The sequence below is a fragment of the Coenobita brevimanus genome, chromosome 52 (assembly GCF_032717465.1).
Source record: "Coenobita brevimanus isolate Jiangsu-jjx chromosome 52, ASM3271746v2, whole genome shotgun sequence".
Taxonomy (NCBI): domain Eukaryota; kingdom Metazoa; phylum Arthropoda; class Malacostraca; order Decapoda; family Coenobitidae; genus Coenobita; species Coenobita brevimanus.
This window is the reverse complement of record NC_137005.1, coordinates 34,155,762-34,166,940: the sequence shown is the minus strand read 5'-3', so window position 1 is coordinate 34,166,940 and position 11,179 is coordinate 34,155,762.

Here is an 11,179-nt window from a genome sequence, read left to right as displayed (position 1 = left end):
ACAACTCTAGCTTATGGTAGCAAGAGGTAGATGCTTCTTCTTGTCTGCACAGGTGGCGTTTTAGCACCCCGTCCTTAATGAACTATTCTTTATGTTTCATTTTAATATTGACTCCCATGTTTGTGATATCGAGAGGGGGAGTGTAGTTTTGCTCGCAGGGCGAACGCACGTGCGAGTCGTTGCGCACGCGGGCGTGTTTTTATTTTTTATTTATTTCTATATATCTATCTATCAATTGCCAGACACCATAATCCCGTAAAGGGTGGTCATTTGACACTGAGTTAGTTGTTTTACAGGGAGGGGCACTAACCCTCCACCAACCCACTTGTTGACACGTAGGGAGCACGTATGGTTTGGTTATATGGTTACCACCCAGCGTTGTAAATGGTTTCTTGGCTTACAGGAAACCATTTGGCTTGTCACTCAATGTAAAGCCACCTGTAAAGGAAAGAAAAGGAATAAGAAGTGACAGGAAAGATAGGAGAAATAGGAAGAGAGGAGGGCAGGCTTATTTATTTAATTATTTATATTGTGTGTGTGTGTGTGTGTGTGTGTGTGTGTGTGTGTGTGTGTGTGTGTGTGTGTGTGTGTGTGTGTGTGTGTGTGTGTGTGTGTGTGTGTGTGTGTGTGTGTGTGTGTGTGTGTGTGTGTGTGTGTGTGTGTGTATGTGTGTGTGTGTGTGTGTGTGTGTGTGTGTGTGTGTGTGTGTGTGTGTGTGTGTGTGTGTGTGTGTGTGTGATCCAACTGGGCCATCCTGATGGAAGGGTTTGATGGGATGGCTTCCCATTGATATATAACAGTTATAGATCAAAAGCCACTATCACATGGCAAAGTCAAGTTAAACAGTACTGATCCAATTTAAACCAAACCTGGTGGAAGGGTTAAGGGTAAGGAATCGATGATTCGACTATGAGAAGAATCAATCAATGGTCAGGGTCATACCACATGGCCAAATGTTCTAGCCAACAAATATGATTTGTCTTTTGACTCTGACCAACCATGATGAAGGAGCTGAAGCTTAGGCAAAGATGAAGAGATTTGATTCTCATTACAAAGATCAAAATTCAGGATGCTTGGACAAGGTCAGTTTTAGCATTTCTGATGCGCTTTGGACTAAATCTGCTAGCAAGGTTGCGAGTCAGGCAAGGATAAAGGAACTCCGTTGAGAACAATCTGTCCATCGTCAAGGTCCCGAGGTAGCGTCTTATGTTCGGCTGTTCGTTGCTGTCTAGTGTGGCTGACATGGGAACCTAGTAGGCTATGCTGGTCGCTCTCACCTTATTTAAAGTCTAGAGTTGGGAGTCTTGTAGTCGTTAACTAGAATGATATGGGTAAAACGCGATAGCAATAGCAGCAGCAACAGGAGTACTGATATTAGCAGACGGAATAAAAGGATCTTGTAATACTATTTTGTTCCCAGGGGGTAGGAGGGTGACCTAGGATGGTTTTCATTTTCTCTTTCTGTGCGGTAGTTGTGATCGTAGTAGTAGTAGTAGTAGTAGTAGTAGTAATAGTTTTTGTTTTTGTTGTTCTTGTTGTTGTTGTTGTTGTGGTGGTGGTGGTGGTGATGGTTTTGATAATATTGGTGAAAGTAAGAAAAACAATAAATTAATAAAATAGGAGCACTTTGAAAATTCATCACTAGCACCTTAAAGTTGGTCTAAGGGCCGAACTTTTCCTGTGACCTTGACATTCGATCGACTATTTCTAAAATCGAATTACTTGATCTTTGCCGTACCCTCAACTCACTTATCTGGCTAGATCTAAAATGAATTAAGACTTTAAACTGACCTGTCTCATATCCTTGAACTTCGACCTACTTTTCACGAAAGCAAATCTTTTTTATCATTTCTGACTTTCAGCCCTTCCACCAAGTTTGGCCCAAATCGACTTAAAAGTCCTAAAATTATAGCGTCTCACATTTGTCCATGCCATATGATCTTGACAGTTGACTAATTTTTCTCAGACTTGGCTCATTTCATCCTTGCCGTTTACCATCAACTCTTCCTCTAAGTTTGCATTATTTTGGATGAAAACTATTTAAGTAATCTTGCCATGTGACCTTAGACTATGACCTATTGTTCAGCCTTTGAAAACCTCCAGCCCAACGACTGAGTTTGCTCAAAATCTAATAAAATATGTTAGTTATTTTGTTCGCGTGCTCACACACACACACACACACACACACACACCTTCAGAGCGCGGGTGTGACAGTGGCAATTACCACAGTAATGATGACCATATCGCTAGCAGCAAAATGTAATGAGCTGGCAGATAATCCAATTCTTTCTACAGTAATAGCGGCTGTAAAAAACAGTTTACTGTTTACTCAGCTTAGTATCGCTCTATCAAATGTTTCAATTACGATGTTGCATTTATATCATCTTTCTGTTTTCGTCCAGAATTGGCACCAAACGCTTCAACTCTCAGACATATTTTCCACTCTCAGCTACGAATTCCTTTTCATTAGAATCCGAATATTTCTGTGTTGGCATAAGTGATATCCGTTTAAGGTCATTAAGATATCCCCTTGCAAACTGTCCTAGTCTGACCAAACCTAACTTAACCCAGCGTATCAGAACATAGCGTATGCCATCCAAACTAAACCAAACTTAACCTGCCAAATCTTACCTAAACCCAGACTAACCTGACCTAACCAGCACGACCTAACCGAACCCAGCCTAACCGACTCTACCCTAACCAAGCTTAATTAAACCTGATCTAACCAAATCAACCTTAACCTGACGTAACCAAACATACCATAAACTAACCTATCGCAACCATACCCTCGAACTCCGTTTCAATAGCAACAAAATATTCCAGTGTTTACGCAACTAGTATCCCCTCGTCATAGATTTTCGAATATCATTTCATTAAAAACGAAATATATCAGTGCTGACATAACCGATATCCCGTCGTAAAAAAATATTGGAGACTGGCACACGGATAATGGCTTGAAATGTTATAATCCCGCGTCGTCCCGTAACTCAGTGTATTATGTCATTATACCCGGGTGACGATCGGGATGAGGTTTTCCGGGTTGCGGTTGGGCGAGACTAATCACGTGCTATTCTGAGGCGGTGAAAACATGGTGGGATCATGGTATTGGTGGATCGCCTTTACCTGATTGATCCGTCAGACCTTCACAAACACATTTATGATCCAATGTCGTCTGTAACCAATTTTTTCCCATGCTATGAATATTGGAGCTGTTCTCCTTCCTGCCGTGCTGGGACACCTTCACGTGGCGCCAGTGACATATCCGAGCGACTTCACTACCAGACTATGCAAACATCCCTCGATTTCCACTCTATATCCTAATTTGAAGATGGTTAACTGCGAAAAATTGGCGGTCTGCAGTCCACCAGGTTCATGCTGAGATGAAGATAGGATTGTAAATGCCTCGTTATCCTTACCTTGAGCTCATACAATTCGATATCATAATCATAGTTTTCTCGACAACAAACAGTTTCGAAAAGACCGTTGGGTCTGTTGTTTGCTTACCTTTGTACTCCTTTGTACTACTACTTCTTTTTCTTCTTCCTAAGTCCGGATGCACAAACAGGGTTACGATTCGTTTTCTTGTAACTAAGATTTGTTTTCACCTGTCCCTTTTGATTTGTCATGCTTCACAAACAGGCTTATAATCCATTGGTTCTCGTAAATAAGTAATGAGGAAGAATTCAGGTATAAATCGATCGCCTTCACCTAAATGATCGATCGTACATTTACAAGCGGATTAACTATTCAATGCCTGTTGAAAAGATTTGTGTTTCCAGGAAGGGCAAGGAAAAGAGAGGGAAGAAATTTCCTGTCTGCTGTCTTTCGTGTAGATCACAGTTGCTGTTTGTTTTTTCAGTGAAGGATACAGGAAGAAGAGCACGGAATTTTCTTACATCTCTTGGTATTCCCGTAAAAATATATCACAGTTGCGACAGGGAACTGCCCATGAAATTCCTTGCATAAATTCCTAGTAGTTGCTGTGTCTGCTGCATGTGCTTAAGGAGCTATAAGTAAAAACGTTTGAGCCGGCTTGTTGGACCGTATTCTCATTGGAATAAGGTATTTCACAATGGTTGCTGAGTATCTTTTTAATGCGAGGAATGAGGAACCAAAGACCAGAAGTCCTTAAGAGTACTCCCTCCAAGAAAAAAACAGAAACAGGATGACAGAGATCAGATTCAAGATTTGTTTATTTCTAGATGCGTAAACACATTTCGTTTGAAAGACTGGAGGTCACAGGCAATAGGAAATCTAGGCAGAGGAAGACAGAAGAGAGTTGACCTGTTGCATACGTGAAGGACTGGGAGTAACGGTTAACTTTTGCATGAGAGAGTTATACAGAAAAAGGATGAGAGTTTGTAGCACCCGGGGTAGTGGTAGATGGATGCAAGCAGAGAGTTCAGAGGAGCAGTGGCCATTGAAGTAGCGATAGAAAAAAGGCAAAGATGCAACAGTGCTCTCGGAGAGATAAAGTTTGATGGGAGCCATTAAGAGGAGGACAGTTAATGAGACGAAAAGCCTTTGACACTACCTTATTGAGAAAAGCTGTATGTGGGGAGCCTCTCCACAAATGAGAGTTGCACTCTACACAGAAGCGAGCAAAACCCTTGCATAAAGTCAGCAACTGTGTTGCGATAAAGCAGACACTGATTTGGCTTGGCACAACTAAGCTCTTGGAAGCAGATTTTACAAGAGAGGTAGTATGATCTTCAAGACAAATCCTGAGAGAATGAAATCCCAAGTATGTTTATAGATGAGGCAGGATTGATCTGAATATTATTAAAAATTAGCGGATACTCCTGTTGAAGATTTTGATGGGTTGAAAGATGTAAGAACTGCAATTTCTGAAGCATTAAAAACAAAAAGACTACGTTTACCCTAATCAGAGATATAAGTCAAGTCAGACATTGGGTGTGCACCCTCATCACTTGTTTGTTGGTGTAACTGCTGAGATGAACGCTGCAGGAAGTGAACGGAAAAATGAAGGGTGAAGTCATCTGTGTATGAGTGGACAGTTAGATGTACAGCTCAGACGGTCATTAATGAATAGAAGGGAGTTTGTGATAGGAGAGAACCCTGAGGAACACCACCATTGATAGCCTTAGAAAAAGAACGGTGACTGTCTACAACAGCAGCTATAGACCGACAAGAAAGGAAGCTAGAGACGAAGGCACAGATAGAAGGATATAAACGGTAAGACGGCAGTTTGGAAATTAATGATTTATGCCAGACTCTATCGAAAGCCATTGAGATGTCAAGTGCAATGACAAAGCTTTCGCCAAAGACCCGAAAGGACGGTGACCAGGAGTGAGAAAGGTAGACGAGAAGATCATCAGTGGAGCGTCCCTGGCGGAATCCTTACTGATGATTGGAAAGAAGGCTGTGATAGGGAAGGTTCTTTAAAATCTTTTAAGAATTAATTCAAGATCTTATAACATACAAGATGTTAAAGCAATTGGGCAATAGTTAGAGGGCCGGGAATTGTCACCCTTCTTTGGGACAGGCTGAATGAGAGCAAATTCCAGCAAGAAGGAAAGGTACAATTTGACAGACAAAGGCGAAAGAGTTTGTCTGGGCAGGGTGTAGGCACAGAAGCACAGTTCCTTTGGACAACACGGGAAACCCAATCAGGCCCATATGCCTTGTTAATACTGAGACCAGTGATGGCAGAAAATACATCAATTGAAGAAATTTTAATGTTAACTATGAGGAAGTCAGATGGGGAGAAGTGATGGAGAAGGAGAAAGACATAGTGAAGCGTTTTGCTTTATCAGTAGAAGAAAAAGCTACAGAGCCATCAGAGTGGAAAAGAGAAGTGAAGGATGATGAGGTAAAATTGACAGAATGGTTTCTGGCAAGGTGCCAGAAGGAGAGAAAAAAAAAAATCTGAGTTGGAGAATTAAAAACATTTAGTACGAATGAAATTATTTTTAATGGAGCGACTTAGCACAATTCCGGGCAGACACATAAAAGAGATGAGATTCATGGGTGGATTGGCTCCAGTACTTTTTGTAGGCCTTCTATTTGTTGTGGATAGCATTAGAACAAGAGTGATTAAACCATTTTTTTTTTTTTTTGCGTTAGTCACAGGATAAGAGAACGGAGTGTATACTGCCATGCTCGAGAGAATAACCTCTGTAATGTGCGAGGCACACTCAGGTGGCTTTAGGCCATGGAAGCAATAATTATTCCAGGGAAAGTCAAAGAAGTAATGTCTCTAGGCTTCCCAATCAGCAGCTCCAAAGTGCCACAGCTGCCACTTCTTGAGAGGGTACACAGACATTACTGGAGCGATGGGACAGGTTAAGGCGATAAGGTTATGATCGAAGGAGCCTAGCGGAGAGAAAAGATTAACAGGATAGGCAGAAGGATTAGTTGATTGTAATAATGAGGCCAAGTATGTTGAAATCCTCTCCAGTGTGGTCAGGGATACGGGTAGGGTGCTGTACAAGCTGCTGTAGGTCATAAAGGATGGAAAAGATTTAGGCTTGTTCACCAGGTGGACCAGTGAAAGAGGAGGAGATCCAAAGGTGGTGATGAACATTGAAATCACATGCAGTGGAAATATTTCACAGAGAGGAGAAGTGGATAAGATGTGTTCCATCCTCAAAGGCAGTCGAAAAATTTTTCATAGTCAGTGTAATTTGGGATAAGAAAATAGCACAGATGTATTTGATCAGAGAATGACAGTATAGCCGAAGCCAGGGAGTTGAGAATTCGGAAGATTCAAGTTCGGGAACACGAGAGCAAGATATGTTGTTGCGTACAACAGCCACCTTTAGATATGAAATGAGTATAAAGTAGAAGGATTCAGAGAAAGGTTTCCTATCAGTCATTTCAGACAGTTGAGTCTCTTTGAGGAGAAGATAAGGAGAGGTGGTGTTCAACAGGGAGAAATTTAGAGGGAAGGCCGCAAATGTTGTAGAAATGAAGAAGTGAGTCAGAGAGTGATTTCAGACTTCTCGTTTGGCCGTAATCGGGAGAGGGGTGGATGGTGGAAGCTTTTTTGCCCCCCTTCCCCCCCAGGGACTCAGAGGCTTGATGCTGAGACGCCATTAAAAACAAAATATATGTATAGGGAGTGTAGTGTGAAATGCGCATGTAGTTTGGTGTTGACGGTTAGAGGAGCTTGTATTGGAGAGCATGCTGGCCTACTCTTTGTGTAACTGAAACACTGAAAAGGTTTAGCAAATGGGGATGGCCAGAAGTTAGTCTCGAGGGCTGTGGAAACGGGAGCTCCGGTTCTCCATGTCGTCAGCTTTCCATCCACCTTGGGAGTACTGCCCTGTTCGACTGGCGCGGCAGTCTACTCCCAGCTATGAAGCTACTGGCCCGATAGCACCAGGGTTCAAATCCTGAAGTGGGCAGCTGGCATTATGCTACTCGGGTGGTACTTACCTTTGTGGCTTAATAAGTGAAATGAGTAGCATGGGTTACACCTTGCAGAGTAATAGTGGAATCCTGGATAACGCCGTGACACTGTATCCCAGGGTATTGGGCAATTAACCTGCCACAGGTGGAAAAATCTAGCTTATAGAGATGAATACCCCACCTAAGCTGTTCATGTTATTGGTCCACACATTAACCATCACCTTCCCTCCTAACTGATTCTCTTGCACATTACGAGGTGATAAAATATCTGATTATATTGATCAGCTCAGTTTTAGCAAATATTTGACATAGACTTCAAATTTTGCCTTACTGGTGCCCTTTTCCTGCATTCCAACAATACATTTCAACGATGCTGCCATTGATGGATGTATCCCTGCAACTTTTCTTTCTTGATGCTCTTCAAAACGCTCGTAATTTCAAACTGGTTGTCTCTAGTATCACAGCGATGTCGACGACAACGATGAAAACAAACTTGTTTTTTACACACTCAGGCTACTTCCTGAGAGGGTCATTGGTGTCACTTATGTTTCTGTGGTCACTTTGCTATAAAAAATCACATGGCTGCCACGCTGAGGCTGGAACAGAAAACTAGAAGTGCTCTGACCGTGAAAGGGTTATGTCGTTAGGAAATCTTTTATCTAAACAGTAACGTGTAGTGTTCCCTGAATTAGAGAAAAAAGAAGCGTTAATGAGTTAAAGGAAATTATTTTCATACTTTTAACTCGTTGAACGTTTTTCAGGTGAACAAAATCTCTTGTCCTGGCCTATCTGTCCTTAATACTGAGTGGATTAGCAGAGATTATTGTACCATTTTTCATGCTTTTGCCTGCTAATTTTCTTCTAGTTAAATAAAATCGTCCCTTGTTACCCTAAGATATCTAAGTGCATACGTATCAGTGAAAAAGTACAAAAAAAAAAAAAAATCTAAGGCTTACATCACGAAAAACTTATTCCTTACAAAGACACTTTACAAAACAATGTCAATTTTCAATCCCATTCATTTACAGATGCCTGGACTCAATATATATATATATATATATATATATATATATATATATATATATATATATATATATATATATATATATATATATAAATGAAGATTAATGCTGAGTTGACTAGTTGCACAGACTGATAGGTAATCAGATACACAGAATGACTGATAAATAAACAGATAGACAAACAGACAGATAAATTGATGAATGTTGTTATTATCCACAATTTTATACTGAAGTAGAAAATGAATATAAGACTAAGAGCACTACCTAACTCGTGCATTAGAGAACTTGACCGGCAAAGATTGAGACTGTAGCTACACTTGTTCCGTGCCCATCCTAAAGGGTAAGACTGCAAGAAGAGATTTTAGAAGAACGGCCAGCCGGGAGAAGACTGAAGTGAAATGGTACGGTGCAATGAATAGGGAGGTTAAAGGAAGAAAGTGAAATGAAGTGAGTTCATGAAAAGAAAATCCTTTGACATCCATTCTGTTCTCTAAAACGAAGTTCTTTGACCTCCCTCTTGCCCCCCACCCCTACATATGAGAACTGTACTCCAGATAGGGACAGAAAAGACTCCTGTACAAAGTCAGTAACTGAACTGGGTCAAAGAATGCACAGAGTCTATGTAGCATGTTTAACTTCAATGGAACTTTTTTCAGTCAGAGAAACAATGTGTGTGTGTGTGTGTGTGTGTGTGTGTGTGTGTGTGTGTGTGTGTGTGTGTGTGTGTGTGTGTGTGTGTGTGTGTGTGTGTGTGTGTGTGTGTGTGTGTGTGTGTGTGTGTGTGTGTGTGTGTGTGTCTAAGATAAATCAGAAGAAAAAATTATATCAAGGATATTGATACAAGATTAAGGACTGAGAAGCATGTTGTTGATTTCTCGTAGGAAAAATCACTAGTAGCGTATAGGCCTCAAAAGAGTGTCCAGGTGCATCCGCAGTGCTGAAAAGATTTATCAAGATATTTTTCAGGCCTCCAATGCCAGGAATGCACTTAGCTGAACATAATCGCCTTTAAAAGATACACGGTGGCGTTCACAACATTAAAAAGGTTAACTTTAGAGGCAAAGTATCGTACCAAACAGAATTTATTCGGAATCGAGGTTTTATAACGCCTGGTACAGGTCCTAACAAGAGTTTACTAAATATTTTGCGATGTCCATTTCTCGCTTTCCTCTGCTGGCTCATGTTCCTAGGCAGAGAGAGGCTCATATGTTTCTGTGTCATAGATGGTTTTCTTTGATATGGTTCGTTGTTGTTGTTGTTGTTATGCCCCAGGCTCGTGGGACGTGAACCCAGTGGACTGCAAGCTGATACTGCCGTCCTCCTGCAGTCCACCACCCCCTTTTGGGAGAGGGTCATGAAGGATCTTTGTATAAGCTGGCAGCCGCTATTCCTGTGCTGTCACGTGATGATACATCAAGGAGGAAAAGAGTGAACATGCCCTAAATGTGGAAAGGGCAGAGTGGAATGGCAAACGAGGTTTTGTCCCTGACTCTGCTATCACAAACAAAAGTTTGCTGACACTTTTGTGCTGGTTGTGGTAATACAGAGCATTACATGCAGTTATTTTAAAACAGTATGAAGCACACAACAAAACAGTTTGAGAAAGAAGGATACTCTCTGATGGAAGAATGAGAAACATGGAAGGCATGACACAGTCGAAGGGGCTCTGCCGGTAAAGAGGTTTGGCCCAGCTGTACGAACGACCCCTACACCTCCACCACCACCATGACCAGGCGGCAACACGACCCTTGTCACGGAGTCGTAGTCAAGGGAAAAACGAGAAAATCAGAATTCCCAGTCGCTCTTACTCGTCGTGCCGCAGACGCCCTTGTAAGTCAGAATACTAATGGAAGCTGTCGGGAAGGTGCGCCCACCCTCCCTGATATCCCTGCCTCTGTATCCATTGCCAGGCGCCTGATCCCAGAGTTCATCCACACCGTCCGCAACAGAAATGCCTCGAAGCCTCTGTGTTATGATTTATTACCACTGCAGCGCGTCTATTGATGGCCAAATGTAGTCTAGCGCATAACTAAGACTACAGTAGTAAAGGCAACACACTGCTTGGGTTATACTCGTGTGTAGAGAGAGAGAGAGATCTGGCATGTTTAATGAAATAATTTTCATCCAGTCTGTCTTAACTCCCCAATGTAATATATTACATTGTAGTCCCTGACCTTTACCTTCTCCGCTAGGAAAATGCAGGCCAATCCATTGTCTTTCTTTACATCAACCTCTAGTTGTTCCCCCCTTTAATTAGATGACGTATTTGTTATGTCGATATTTCCAGACGATTCTTGTCACACTTGAAAGATTTTACGTTACTGCTGATGTTACATGCACCCTACACTAACGCTACTGCTGCTAGAGGTTCTTCCAAACTGAATAAATCTCCTGACAGAGGTTGAACAGAATAATAAAATAATGTCTGCAGACTGAGAAGACTAAAACACAGTAAAAAAAATATTCGGACATTGTACAACAAATCTCCTTGAATTTCGTTTTTATTTTTTATCCATCCATCTATCCACCATCCAGTTCTGTATTGTCCTATTAGGAGCATATGGGTCCGTTGCCAGGCTAGTCAGTCTTAAAAGTTAATGCAATTGTCTAGTCGCGCTTCCCTTAGCTGCATTATTTGAGCCATAAACTACAGCAATTCCTCAGGCTTAAGCCTGTACTGGCAACATCAGGTTGGAATGACTTTGACCACTAGGCCTGCATGTGTTAAATATATAGATACCACCAAATTATTGAATGATGTCTGAGGTTACAGGGAAATATTA